Source organism: Terrapene carolina, unplaced genomic scaffold, assembly GCF_002925995.2.
Source record: "Terrapene carolina triunguis isolate 2854851 unplaced genomic scaffold, T_m_triunguis-2.0 Scaffold238, whole genome shotgun sequence".
NCBI classification, from domain to species: Eukaryota; Metazoa; Chordata; order Testudines; family Emydidae; genus Terrapene; species Terrapene triunguis.
This window is the reverse complement of record NW_020664589.1, coordinates 16,564,940-16,579,471: the sequence shown is the minus strand read 5'-3', so window position 1 is coordinate 16,579,471 and position 14,532 is coordinate 16,564,940. Positions and strand designations below refer to the sequence as shown.

The 14,532-nt window shown below is 54.3% G+C and overlaps 1 protein-coding gene across 1 annotated transcript in view; it reads left to right on the top strand.

The window, feature by feature from the left end:
• NR5A1 (nuclear receptor subfamily 5 group A member 1) overlaps positions 1 to 14,532 on the top strand; it is a 52,964-nt gene that overhangs the window by 11,472 nt on the left and 26,960 nt on the right. The window lies entirely within an intron of this gene.

Sequence of the window (14,532 nt, the reverse complement as noted above, 5' to 3'; positions counted from 1 at the left end):
TCCCGCCGGGGCATGTGGCTGGCGCCGCAGCGCAGATGCCAGCAGGAGCAGGGCCGGAGTAGCCGGAGCGCACTGGAGGTGAGGAAACACCCCAGCCTGTCTCCTGTGGGCTGAGGATTGGACTCCTCACCGCCAGGGCCGTGGCAGGCAACGACCAGCAGAGCCAGCGCCCGGGGAAGCCCAAAGTGTAATGGGAAAATGTTACACGGTGGGATTATCCGCAAGACAGTCTCTCCTCAGCCTTTGGGAGGAAAAGCAGCGCTGTCAGGTGGGCCCTGGGCAGGTCACCAGGGCCAGGGGACTCCTCGGCCAGCAGCATCTCCATGGAGCCCCAACGGGCCCTCTGGCCAGGCCCGGAAACCACGCCCTGCTGAGTTGCCTTCCTGCTTCCTGAGCCAGATGGCAGAGGGCAGTGGTTGAGCTGCCCGAGGAGGACGGGGGACATCGCCTGGGCTTTGACCAGCTGCCCATCCTGCTGTGCTTGCCTAGACCAGAGTCGGGCGTGGGCCTGCCCAGCTGCCGCGTGACAGGGCAATTTGCTGCCACCCGACGCCAGCCGGGGGTGGGTACCTCCCCCCACAAGTCCCCCGCTGCTGCTGACCCAGATGTGGTTCTGCAGGCTCCAGATCAGTGACACTCACACCTCAGTGGTTCAGGAGCCAAGTTAGCAACCAACATTACCCGAAAGAGCCACAGAGGAGCTGCAACCAGCTTGCTCTTCGGCAGGCTGCTCCAACTCTAGTTCGCTGAAGGGGGAAGTGGACAGGATCTTTGTTGACCCCCACAACCCTCCCACCCTGTCCCACCTTCCAAGCCCCCCTTCCATCCCACACACATTGCAGAGTCTGGGAGAGAGTCTGGTCTTCATGCAAATCACTGCTTTTTTCTTTAAAATAGCTCTCCTGTCCCTTCCTCTGGGCCAAACATAAACCAAGCAGTTTATGTGCATCCCCTGGCGTTGCTGCATGTGGCCACAGATTTGTTTATGTGGGACCTACAGGAAGTATCACACTCAATTACTTAAAAATTATTCAGTGCAGAAGGATTCCCCCCTCCCCACCATGACTTGTTTGGAGTACGGGGTGAGGGGAAGTGGGGGTGTCACCCCCAGAGGACTGTGCTGGATTTGGGTCAAATTCATCCTGGGTATGAATCTGCTGAAGTCAGTAAGCAGTTACAACAGCTGGATCTGTCTGGGGAGCCATGCTGATTCCCCTGTTTCACAGGAATTGAGGGTCAGGGGGTCTAGTGATTTTTTAAATTTTATTTAATTTTTTACAGCAGCAGGAATTGAATAGGTTGTTTTGTGAAGCTTTCCCAAGGCAGCAGGTGCTACTCCCAGCCCAAGGGGGCAGGCCTGAGGCAAATCTCTGAGCTGGACCTGATTAAACTCTACCAAAGCTCTGGGGATATTCAGGGGTGGGATTCTGGGGTGCCCGTTGGTTCAGGGGCATGGCCTGTAGACTCCTGCCCCGGGAGTGTTCTAAAGACCGAATGGGGATTGTTTTGGGAGGAGTCACAAGACATTTGGAGGCAAAGTGAGGCAGTCGGCTGAGTGAGGCGCTGTAATGGGCAGTGAAGCTGAAGAGCCGGCCTTAGCTCCCAGTCAGCGCCTGTCACCAAATCTCGGCAAAGCTCCGGCACTGGGCCCTGACACTGAGCTGCCAATGGAAAGGAAAGGCAGCGATCTCCCGAGTAGCTCCCTCAACTAGTAGTGTCCCAATGTCACTGTGAGCTGACACGGCGCCCGAGCTGCTTCGCTGGGACAGCCATCCCCAGAGTGGCCGTGGCCCACGGTTCTGCTCCTCTCCAGACCATCTCAGACAGTGGGGTCTTTCGCACTCCGGCCCTCTCCTTGGGCCTCCAGAGCATGGCAGTGCTTAAAATAACCTCTCCCTGCCCAGAACAGTGCCAGGAAGTTGCATTGTGGAAGCATTTTTTGTTCGTTTCAATCATATCAGTGTTCTGCTTGGATTCTGGGAACGGGCGATTGTTGTTTTGTAGGAGATCTTGTAAACAGTGGCTTCAGCTCGCTGCTGCCTTGCTGGGTAGCCTTGTAATTCTATTGTCCGCACGGTTACACCATTCAAACATGACTTCGCTCCATGTGAATACAAATCCATCAGCCCCTCTTCCCCCCAGAGGGACATGTCCTGTACAACAGCAATGCCAGGGCTTCACCTAGTCAGGACTGCCGCCATTGGGCCGGCCTGGTAAACAAGGCTCACGTTGTGTAACAATGCAGATAGGGGGACGCAGTCCCTGGAAACTGGACTCCACAGATCTCCGGGTCTCCTCCCACCCGAACCCTAGTGCCAGTAATGCTAGGAGATGGGGGTGGGTGGGCAGAGATTTAGACACAGAGCAGTAGTTCCCTGCGTTGGATTGGTTAGAACAGGGCTGCGGTCCAGCAGTGCCGTTGGTAAATGATTCAGTCCTGTAGCCTGTGTAGTGCTTGGGAGAGCGCAGGCCCCGCCCAACCCCAAATGTTAGAGCACGGCAGGCCTCGGGCGGATTTTCTACCCATTCAAACATGAGACTCCTGTTTTCCTTTGGCTGCGTTTCCTTCCTCTGCTAGAGGCTGAGCGTGTGGCACTGGCAGCAGAAGCTCACCGGTGAAACCATCTGCAATCTGATGCTGTGCGTCCCGCGTAGTCGGTGCCGCCTTGACCTTATTTTGCTGATTTCAAGAATGCCACAGGGCAGATTTCTTGTTTGCTGTGGCAAAGCGTTCACCACACTGGGGCCAGAGACGTCTTTGCTCACTGCGGCTTGGGATAATTTACTGGCAGCAATGGGTTTGTGTGGCTAAGGAAAGAACATTAGTGAATGGATTTAGTAGGCAGGTCTCCTGGGGCCGTTTACAGTCTATGGTCATGATTGCTATTGGACATAGGACCAGCAGGTGGAAGCAATATATAGAGACCGCGGCACCCACTAAAGAAATACAGCCACCTCTGGGGTGGAACATGGCAGCCCTTCAGCAATGCACAGCAACACTGTACAACATTTTAAGTAGGAAGGGATGAATGTTGCTTCCTGTGGAAGCTGCAAGGGGGATATAAGAAAGTGGGGCTGGCACTGGCAGCACATAGAGGCTGCAAAGAAGACGGGGCGGGGAGATTTCTATTCCCCTGGGGCAGGAGCTGTGCAGGGTCGATGTAACTTTAGTAACTTTAGTAACTCTATCTCCCCCTGCCCCCCGATCCCTGCATAGAGGGCAGCCAGGGGCGGAGGGTGCCCACAGCACTCAGCCCTGCAGGGACCCTGGGGGTACCACAGCCCTTAGGCAGCAGTAGGGAGGTGGCTGTTACATGTGCCAGGGGCTGAAGTGGCCTTTGCAGAACACCAGGTGACCTAAAGCCGCCTCCTCCCCCTGGGCTGGGCCGTCTGCGTACTGTGCCCCAGCACGGATCTGCCTTCCGGAGCAGAACCGCCCAGGACGCTGGGCCTAGGATTATTACTTGTTTGTGTTGCAGCAGTTCTAGGGTTCCCGGCAGGCTACAGGCTGCACAAACCCAGGACAAAGCTCCAGCCCTGCCCTGTGCGGAAAGTGCCCTGGGCCATGCCATGACCACAAGCGATTGTGACCTTCTCGGAAAGGCTGCGTGTCGAGGTGCGCGCTGTTCTCTGGGGGTCCAATCTCAGCTGCTGCAGATCTGCGTTCCCATTGCGGCTCACCCTGCCTGCCCACTCTTCCCGGGGAGCCGGGCTAGGCCCAGGCCCAGGGGGTTTCTTTCACAGCCGTGCTCAGCGGGTGGTTCTCTTCCTGCTTTTCCCTGCGGCAGCAGGATGGCGCAGCAGCCCTGAGGATGCCCTTCTCCCCGCTCCCCCCACCTGGCCGATAAAAGCCAATGGGTCGCCAAGGCGGGAGATGAACTCCTGCCAGCACAGACTTCACAGCGTTACACTAAGGCCACTAGCATGGCTAAAAACACAGCCAGAGAAATGAGGGAATGGAACTGGGGCGTTTAGGGCCTCTCCAAATGGGGGACGCGGGCTGCCTTGGCCAGCACAAAGGCGAGTGCTTTCTCAGACACATTCCCAGCCAGTTTCTGTATTCCCGCGGAGGCATTTGCTGCCAGCTGCCGACGTCGCCCCGTTGAGCCGATTCCTTTCCCTGCCGCACGGTGTCACCCCTGCCCTGCAGTGGCACCAGGGCAGCCTCCAGCGCTCTGGGCGCCCCGTCGCCTTTCCAGGGGCAGGTTTCAAGGCCGAGCTGCTGTCTTGTCCCCTGCCACTTCTGAGCAGCCCAGGGAAGGGGCATAAACGTGTGGGGGGGGGGGCGACGCTGCCCAAAAGGAATGGGGCTGGGAAGCACCCCTGGTAGGCTGGTGCCCCACATATGGGGAAAGCCAAGAGTGGAGACTTTTTAAGCTTCCGCTGCTGCTCCTTTGTGCGGGGGCTCCGGGGAGCGAGTGGGGAGCCACCCAGCGAAGGAACTTCGATGGTGCCCGTCTCTGTAGCATCTGAGCGCCTCTCAGCCTCCGAATGGCTTTGTCCTCACGGCCCCCATGAGGCAGGGCAGGGCTGTTCTCCCCATTGTACAGGGGGGACCATTCTAGGCTGTTTCTTGGCTCCTGTGGCAGAGCAAGTGGCAGAAACCCTGGCAATGGGGGTGGGAAGCTAGAGAATCTGTTGCTAGCTGGTGCCCTGCCTGGCGTTGTAGATGCGGCCAGGCTCTCGCCCTCCTGCCAGGCTGAGCCCTGTTACCCGCAGTCACACGCGACTCGCGCTCTCCGTCCAAAGCCCTCCCCGCGCAGAGGGTCAGGCCCATCTCCCGGCCCGGCTGCAGGAAGGGCTCGCTCGGGTGCCTGGCTTCCTGAGCTACTGTCCGGTGAGCTTTCCCAGCTGGCAGCAGTCTGGCCGGACTGGCCCAGCTGTGCTGGGCTCTCGGAAAAGGATGCCGGCTCAGAGCAGTGAGCCGCGGGTGGGAGCATCTGCGCGTCTCTGATCCAAAGGAGGAAGGCGATTCTGGGGCAAAGGGTCCCAGGGGCTGTCGCCAGGCTCAGGGAAGAGCTGCTATTTAACGAACCGTTAACTTCATTTTGTTTTTCACTAGTAGTTCAAAGGTAACTCCCAGAATGAGCACACTGCTGAGAAAGCAGGGGGTGAGGCCTAGCTGCCCCCGGGTAGGGACACGTACGGGTGTGCTCATCATCGCCTCCAGGGGCCGGTTCTTCGTGAAACCATCACAGCCACGGGATAGAGCCCAGGTCCCTGAGCTCCAGGGGAATCTCTGCTAGCCATTGAGTTGGTCTCTATGGTCCTCTCATTCACCTCTGCCTGCCCCACCCCTTTGAGGTCTCGGAAGGAGGATGGGAGACACCTGTCCCTACCAACCCAGCTGTATTAGTCTGTCATTAGCGGTATGGAGCACTAGCCATTGGAGGCCTGGGTTCCATTCCCTGCTCTGCGACAGACTCCCTGTGTGACCCTGGGCAAGTCACTTAGCCAGGAGTCACTTTTGCGTGAAGCCAGATGCCTCTCACCTGCTTTGTGAGAAACAACAGACAATCCCAAAGGTCCATCTAGCCCAGTATCCTGTCTTCCAACAGCGGCCAATGCCAGGTGCCCCAGAGGGAATGAACAGATCAGGGAATCATCTAGTGATCCATCCCCAGCTTCTGGCAAACAGAGGCTAAGGACACCATCCCTGCCCATCCTGGCTAATAGCCATTGATGATGAACTTATCTAGTTCTTTTTGAACCCAGTTATAGTTTTGGCCTTCACAACATCCTCTGGCAAGGAGTTCCACAGGTTGACTGTGCGTTGTGTGCAGGGCAGTTGGTCCAGCTGCAGAACCCTTTGTGGGGCAGTTATGGGGCTGCTGTCTGGGGGAAGATGCAGACTGTGTCCTTGTTGCCTCTTGCCCAAGTGGGCATTGGTGCTACTAGGCCAGAGTGCGCAGGGAGCAGTGCTTGGGCACGGAAACAGGTTGCGGAGTGCAGCCTGAATGCACATTCTTTGTGGGCAGCCTGGAGCTGAGCTTCTGGCAGGCCTGGGCTGGCTGACATTTCAGACTGGAGCCAGGCAAGGCCTCTTCGTTTGACCCAAACTCAGCTTGTTTGGCCTTGAGTTTCCAGGTTCAAGGCCCGAGCTCAGCCCAGGCTTGGGGTGGGACGGGCGAACACACCCAAAACTGGAGCTGGCACCTACCTCTCTGAGCTCTGCCCCCTCCTCCTCCAACGCCTCCCTGGAGTGCAGGGGGGCAGGTTGTAGGGAACCCCGTGTTCTGCTGGACTGGAGAGCAGCCTGCCCCCCACCTGTGTGTGGAAGGGCAGCTTAGAATCATAGAATATCAGGGTTGGAAGGGACCTCAGGAGGCCATCTAGCTCAAAGCAGGACCAACACCAACTAAATCATCCCAGCCAGGGCTTTGTCAAGCCGGGCCTTAAAAACCTCCAAGGATGGAGATTCCACCACCTCCCTAGGTAACGCATTCCAGTGCTTCACCACCCTCCTAGTGAAATAGTGTTTCCTAATATCCAACCTAGACCTCCCCCACAGCAACTTGAGACCATTGCTCCTTGTTCTGTCATCTGCCACCATTGAGAACAGCCGAGCTCCATCCTCTTTGGAACCCCCCTTCAGGTAGTTGAAAGCAGCTATCAAATCCCCCCTCATTCTTCTCTTCTGGAGACTAAACAATCCCAGTTCCCTCAGCCTCTCCTCATAAGTCATGTGCTCCAGACCCCTAATCATTTTTGTTGCCCTCCGCTGGACTCTTTCCAATATTTCCACATCCTTCTTGTAGTGTGGGGCCCAAAACTGGACACAGTACTCCAGATGAGGCCTCACCAATGTCCAATAAAGGGGAATGATCACGTTTCTCGATCTGCTGGCAATGCCCCTACTTATACAGCCCAAAATGCCGTTAGCCTTCTTGGCAACAAGAGCATACTGTTGACTCATATCCAGCTTCTCATCCACTGTGACCCCTAGGTCCTTTTCTGCAGAACTGCTACCTAGCCATTCGGTCCCTAGTCTGTAGCAGTGCATAGGATTCTTCCGTCCTAAGTGCAGGACTCTGCACTTGTCCTTGTTGAACCTCATCAGGTGTTTTTTGGCCCAATCCTCTAATTTGTCTAGGTCCCTCTGTATCTGATCCCTACCCTCCAGCGTATCTACCACTCCTCCCAGTTTAGTGTCATCTGCAAACTTGCTGAGAGTGCAGTCCACACCATCCTCCAGACCATTAATAACGATATTAAACAAAACTGGCCCCAGGACCCACCCTTGGGGCACTCCGCTTGAAACCGGCTGCCAACTAGACATGGAGCCATTGATCACTACCCGTTGAGCCCGACGATCTAGCCAGCTTTCTATCCACCTTACAGTCCATTCATCCAGCCCATACTTCTTTAACTTGGCGGCAAGAATACTGTGGGAGACCATATCAAAAGCTTTGCTAAAGTCAAGGAATAACACATCCAATGCTTTCCCCTCATCCACAGAGCCAGTTATCTCCTCATAGAAGGCAATTAGGTTAGTCAGGCATGACTTCCCCTTGGTGAATCCATGCTGACTGTTCCTGATCACTTTCCTGTAAGTGTTTCATAATTGATTCCTTGAGGACCTGCTCCATGATTTTTCCAGGGACTGAGCTTGTACACCCCCAAGTAGATGCTTCTCGGTTCACTCCCTTCCTGTGGCGTGAAGCAGGGGTAACTCCATGGCAGGCAAGGGCACTCTCCTGGGAAAGGAGGGTCAGGCCCAATTTGCTTTTGAAACTTGACTCCTTGGTGTAGGCTCTCAGTACACTGGGCAGACTAATTGGGGTGGGGGTGGGGGGGTGGCTTTGGGCCGCTATGGGCCTGCAAAGCATTGGGAAGAGGGGTTTTTCTCTACAGGTGGTGACGGTTCTAGCTAATTATCTCCCCCCCCCCCCCCGGAGCCTCAGCAGGGCCTGGCTCAGCACAGTGTGGCTGTGGGGGGCCCTTGGAAACACTCCCCAGGCGCTGTAGTTGTGTTATTGTGAAGGCCGTGGGAGGGGGAGCTGGGCTAATGGCCTCTGGACATCAGTTCACACGCCACGTCCACCTGGAGGCGTGGGGCAGTCAGAATGAAAACAGATTTAACGTCCCAGATATATCGTTTCATTTAAGGGCTAGTAATTCTGTCAGTCTGCCACTGACAAATGAGGGCCGGCCTGCCAATCTGCTGGGGAGAGTGATGCTGCCGTGTTCATCTTGTGTCATCAGTCAGAGAATTACGGACTACACTGGCCTTCGGATGCAAGACTAATAATGCCGCTCGACAAAGGGGGATTTGGGGGCCTGCTTGTTTATAGAGGGTCGGCGAGGGAGCCGCGCGGCGAGGGCGAGGGAGCCGGGGTGGAAGAGGTCAGAGCTGACACCCATAAATACAAACTTTAACTGAGGCTAGATGAGATGTGTCAAGATTCAAGAGAAGATTTGCAACATCTACTCGTCAGAAGAAAAATATGGGCAGGGAGGTGAAATATATTTTGCCGGGTCACGAGGCTCAGGCAACTTTGTCCTTTCAGATGTAATTTTTTATATATCTATGTATGTATAATGGATGTCCAGGCAGCAGGGCAAAGTGACCTTTAGCTTAAGGTGAGAGGCCTGGAAGGTTAAACCAATTGCGTTTGGTTCAGCAGAACCCCCAAGCCCTCCCTGAAATGTGGTGTCGAGGGGATCCTGGTTGCAGCCAGGAGGGGGGCAGACGCCCTGAGAACAGGGAGATGCAGCTCCCTGAGGAAGGTTTTGGTTTGACTCTAATGACAGCCTTGGCTGGTTCCTTAGTCTCTGGGCAGGCTGGTCCCACGCTGCAGAGGCAGGGTCTAGGTCCAGATCCGACCCTCTCCAAGGCGCTGTGCCATGCGGTCGCTGGGGTAAGTCTGTGCAGACCCTAAGCTCCCTGTTGCCCTGTGTTAGGGAAGGTGCCTCTGAGAACCAGCAGCACTGGCTCTGCAGCTCGCTTGGCTTTGTCCTGCCTGAGGAGAGAACTCAGTTTGACTCTCTGTTTTTGCAGAAAGGGAAAAGGAACAAGGGAGTGATGGGAAAGGGAGGAGAGTGGAGGAGGAGGAGACCATCTCTCTGTTGGCTGCTCTTCCACTTGCAGAGGTTTTATAAAACAATGAGGTCTGTTACAAAGACAGACTCAGGGCTCTGCTCCCTTCCCAGGTCCCTTGCATTCGCCTGGGGCAGGCTGGGAGGTGAGCTTGCATTTTGTAGAGGGTGCAGAGATTCTGGAGGATCCAAGTGAAGCTGGACTGTCTGGGGACTCTGCCGAGGCTCGGCTAGGGCGGGTGACGGGACGCATGGAGCTTGCATGGGCAGGTTCTTCAGCCAGGCACTGTTCTGGATTCAGAAGGATAATTCTCCCAGTCTAGTGCCTTCAGGGCCCTCTGCTAATGCTGCCATTGAATAATTTCCTTGGGCTTTGGCTCCTGGCCGTGGGGCTCGGCTGGGCCCAGGTTCTGGGCCGCTCCTGAGGGTCTGATTCACAGGACAATGGCAGGTCTTTGACACTAAACACTAGCATGTTACTACATGGGTCCTCTCTGCGTATGGCTTGCAGTGCTGCTTTCCTGGTGCTGTGTGGGGTCCTGTGGGGAGCAGCCCTAGATCGCTGGCATCCCTGGGAAACACCGTTAGGAGAGGGAATGTTTCCTTGGGCTGGAGCCCACACCCACTCCATGTAACTCTTCTCACTTCCAGGACTCTCCTGGGACGGGGCAGGGAGGGAGGCAGAGGGCAGAGCTCTGTCCATTGATGCAGCAAGACGGGAGTATCTGGTGCCACTGAATCCCTTGCCCCAAACTCGACCCCCTGGGGACACAGAGGGAGCACTCCAGGAGCCGGGCTCCATGTGGGGTGAAGGATTCTGAGCCCCCTCCTCCTGCTCTCCTCCCAAGTGGAACTGTGATGGTCGCCCTCTGCAGCCAGGGGAAGGGGGTAGTTATTTCCTCCCAGGATGGGTCACGGACCTTAATCAGCAGGGAGCAGCCGAAAATCCCGAGGGCGTCTCCGTTCCCGAGGGTGGAGGGACGGCCACGGGCCGCGCTCGCCGTGTCTGCCTTTTGGACAGGCTTCCTTTTTCATTCTTGTGAGCTATTTGTAGCTGGTTACTGCTTTGGCTTTAATACACATGGGTCATCTTGACCCCCATCTCCTGACTATCGGCCAAAGCATTTCTGGCTTATCGAAAATCTCCTTCTGCTCATGGATGCTCTAGCAACGGCTAGCGTCATACGCCCTGGGGTTCAATCCAATTCCTCGTGACGGTCGCTGTCTGGTCGCCAGCCAGTCTCTCTCCCCACGGCCCCGTCTCTCCCTCTAATGACCCATGCTGGTAGGAGCAAATAGAAATACCAAGGGGCCATGACGTGTCTGTTTTTCCCAGTGGGAAGATGAAGTCTCTGCCTGCTGAGTTGTGTTATATATCGCAGTCACTAAAGCCTTGGAGATGTGGGTACCATTCTCCTTTGGGGAGAGCCCCCATTGTGAGGGGAGGGGCCTTCGGAGCTGTGGGCACAGTGTGGGGTTAGTGCACCTGTGAGGATGTGGCCACATGTGGCAGAGCTCAGCAGGCTTGTCAGGTGGCAGCCGTTGCACATGGTGTTGGTGGGAGACTGGCCCCAAACCGGAGCAGGCTGGACTGGTCCTGTTCACTTTGCTAACTCGGAGCGTCGTCATTCTGCTCCAGGTCAAGTTATTGCAGGTGATTAAAAAGGCACGTTTGGCTGCTCGCATTAGGAAACAGCCATTCAACTAGCTGCTTTAGTGTAGGGTGCCTGTCCCTGTGGTATCTGACCAGAGGGGGCGGGGGACAGGGACCTGCATCTGACCATTAACGCCTTCAGCTAGTGCAGAGCTTGGATTGTCAGTTATTGGCAGAACAGGAACCCACTTTCTCACTTCTCAATTGGCAAGGTGACACTTCCTACTTGCACCCAATAATTGCCCCTTGTAATTGTTACCTCAATCTCCGCCTCCCCAGCAGATTCTGTCTGAGAGGCCAAATCTGGGGAACAGTTCTGGGCACGTCCACCCTTGCTTGACCCTCTGTATGAACAGAGACGTTTCTCGTAGGCTGCATAGGCAGGGAGATGTAATACGGCCCAGAGGTGCTCACTGGAACGAAAACTGAGATTCATGGCCAGAATTAATGTAACAAAGGCTGTGCATTAATCCGGGGTTTGTCCACGAGTGCCACCACCCTCCTGAGAAATAATTACAGCTGGAGATACTTTATTTCAAAACCATTTTTTTAATCAAAACTGGCCTTTTTTCCTAAACAAAAATGTGCAAAGACCATTTTAGTTTCATGTTTTCCAGTTTTTTGATGAAAAACAAACAAAAATTATATTCAAAAATATTTTTTCCAGTTTTTCATTTTTTTCTCCTTTTCTTCCTTTTTTTTTCTTTCTTCCATTTTGCTTCTGGAAAAGAGGGGGAAAGGGAGAGAGAGAAAGGGCAAATAAATGAAAAACTATTTTTTTTTTTGCATAACATTTGCAAAAACACCATCACCCTAACAAACAAAAAAGCTGATACAAACCCCCTTTTTTGACCAACTCTAATAATAATGACTCTTTGCCCTTCCATAGCACCCACCTCAATAGCTGTGCAAATGCTTCCCCAGCACAAATGAATTCTAACTCCCTGCCAAAGCAGAGTCTTATCATTTCTCAGGTGACACTGCCCCTGCTCCCATACCGTGGGCAGAGCTGCGTTCAGTGTAACAGATGTGACGTGTGGGCACTGGAAGGTGATGTGCCTACACTTCGCTGCACTTATTTAACCTCCTCCATTGCCCAGCCACTGCATGTGTGGATCGCCCTTCACTGGGGGTTGCTGTCACTGAAAACGGACGGGGAAGCTAATAATAATTCCGTTCCATCTGGAGGTCCAGAAATCAAAGGCGTTTGCTTCTCTGTTCAGTCTGCAGTGGAAACTCATCCAGCCTGTAAATCGCAGCCCGCACATCACATCGGCACATCAAAGAAACTGGTGGCTTTGTGTACGACAGCCACAGACGTGAAATTTCCTTCTAGCTGCCCAGAGCGAGTTCTGTCCTATCGAGGGTCCAGGTTACTGGGGAGAAGGTCCTGGGAACGTTCACAAGGGAAATCAAGCTTTAAAACCAGATGTGTGGACTCTGGTGCTCCTGGCAGGTGCTGAGCTGACAGCTCTGGGGCCTGAAATCCTCAGTTTACTGCAGAGCAGGTTCAGCGTGGGCAGAGGCCTGCAAGCCCAGGCAGGGGCACCATTTCCAAGGAGCAGGGCAGAGTTCATTTTCTAGGGACTGTTCATTCATTGGCCCCTCAGCTGAGGCTGCCAACAAGGAGGCTAGTCCTGCGGGTGGGTTCTGTGCTATTGACATTTGCCAGGAGGATACGGGCTTAGTTGTGTCAGATGCGAATAGGAGTCACCTTCACCCCCTGCTGCTGTCTTTCATCATCTCATGAGGAGAACAGTAGAGGACCAAAACGGGTTCAGTGTGTTGGAATTAGGACGCCTGGGTTCCATCCCTGGCTCTGCCCCTCTCTAGCTGTGTGACCATTTCTCCTTTCTGTGCCTCAATTTTCCCAGCTGTAAAATGGAAATAATAATTCTTACCTCACCGGTGTGGTGTAACCCTTTAATCGGCATGTTAGAAAGTGCTTTGTCACCCACGGAAGTACTACAGATGTACAAAACAGGATTAGAACCATTATTTGATTTATCTAGCACCAGCATTATTTCTGCCTGCCATGTGGCTTTTCTAACATGCAGGGAAAGTTAAAGGCAGACAACTTGTACAAAACTAATAAAGTCACTCTTGCTTTATACCAAATACATTTGAAGATGTTGGGTAGGACATTCAGGTGATAGAGCACGTGGCAAAAATACCACAGATTGCTCCTGGAATTCATCAGCTCTGAAGTGAGAGACGGTTGTCAGCCATCTTTGGTACACTTTTCAAAGACGCCAGCTCCATGTACAGTGATTTGATGCAGTGGGTCAGAATTCTCTCTGTTACAATGATGCTTTCCTATAAGGTCCTCCAGTGTCGCCACAGAAATGAAACTAACCATCTGCATTCTTTGTTTGATGAAAGGGTCTGAAAGTGCCCGAGTCCCTGGGGGAAGAAGTGAAAAATAACTCAGCAATTGGACTTTTAAAAATCATAGTTCATCACAAAGAGGAACTTCCTGGCACCTTGCTCTGCACTGGGGCTTGGCAGGGCAAAGTGGTGCTTCTGGTTTTAGAAGTTCTGGTCTTGTCCCTTTGGTGGGGGTTGCTGAAAGCTTCCCAGAGTGGGTACGTGAGAACTCTGGCAAAAGACCTACTGTTTCGGCAGCACCACAGCAATGCTGGGAAGAGCAAGCCTGGTCAGCACTCACAGCACAAGCTGAGCGTGCCATTGTCTCCTCTGCGTTTTGTGTCAGCTGCAGAGCTGTTCATGGAGACCTTGAGCTCCAGTGAGAAATCTAAAGCGGTGTCACAGGTCAGCAGGATGCTGGTGCTGGCGACATTTTGTGGATCTTAAATGTAGCGCTGGCAAAGGTCACTTTCTGAGATCCGCCTGCGGCTCTAATGTTGCAGTACATTCTCCAGCAGAACCTGCATGTTCCGTATGCAACAGCGCAGCCAGCACACCAGCCCCAGAGACCTGTCCACACCCCGCTGCAGAGGTGGCAGCGCTTGCCCCTCGACCTGACCCGACCCGCGCAACCTTAGGAGCCAGAGGGATGGGACCTGCCTGCTGGATGCTCCCTGGGAGTGTTTGGGCTGAGGTCCTTCCAGGGACAAAACACCCTTAGGGTTCAACAGGACCTGGAAGGCTGAGTGAGGCCCCAGGGTTGAGCTCTTAGTGGGTCAGCTGCTTCTGGAGGGAATCTGAGCTGTCTGAGGTACTTCTCTGGCCCCCATCACCACCGTATACGAGAGCTTCATGCTCTTTGCTGCGTTGACCCTGTGGGGCAGGTCAGGGCTGTTAGACAGAGGGGCACTGAGGCACCGGGAGATTTGCCCAGTGTCACACAGGGAGTCTTCGGCAAAGTGGGGGATTGAAGGCGCTACTGGAGCTTTCTTGAACCTTGTCCTCCTGCTCTGTAAGTTGCCCAGCATGCTTCTGGTGCTAAAGACATACTAATGGGGCCAGGCTGGGATTCGGCCATTTCGGAGTGCAGCTCTTCTGAGATCAGCCCTCCTTCACGGGAGGAGCACAGGCAGGTCCTGTCTTGGGCAGGGATGGGGTTCGCAAAATCTGAACTCTCTCCCTGACCTACAGGTCTTCTCCCTTCAACAGCCAATTGTGGGTCAGCTAGTCCCTTTCTTCCCCTGCATGCTGTACACTCCACTCCATGGACTTGGCTAATTTTGCCTTGAATGCTCCCAGCAGCTTTGCCTCACGTCCACCTTCCTGCGGTCTGCCTCACTTGTGCATCTGCAGATATCCACGTTCTGGGCCTTCCTTGCACTCAGAGGGATTTAGAAAGATCAGCCCTAGCAAGGCAGATGGGCAGACCTGGGCAGGGCTGGCTCCAGGCACCAGGCACCCAAGCTGGTGCT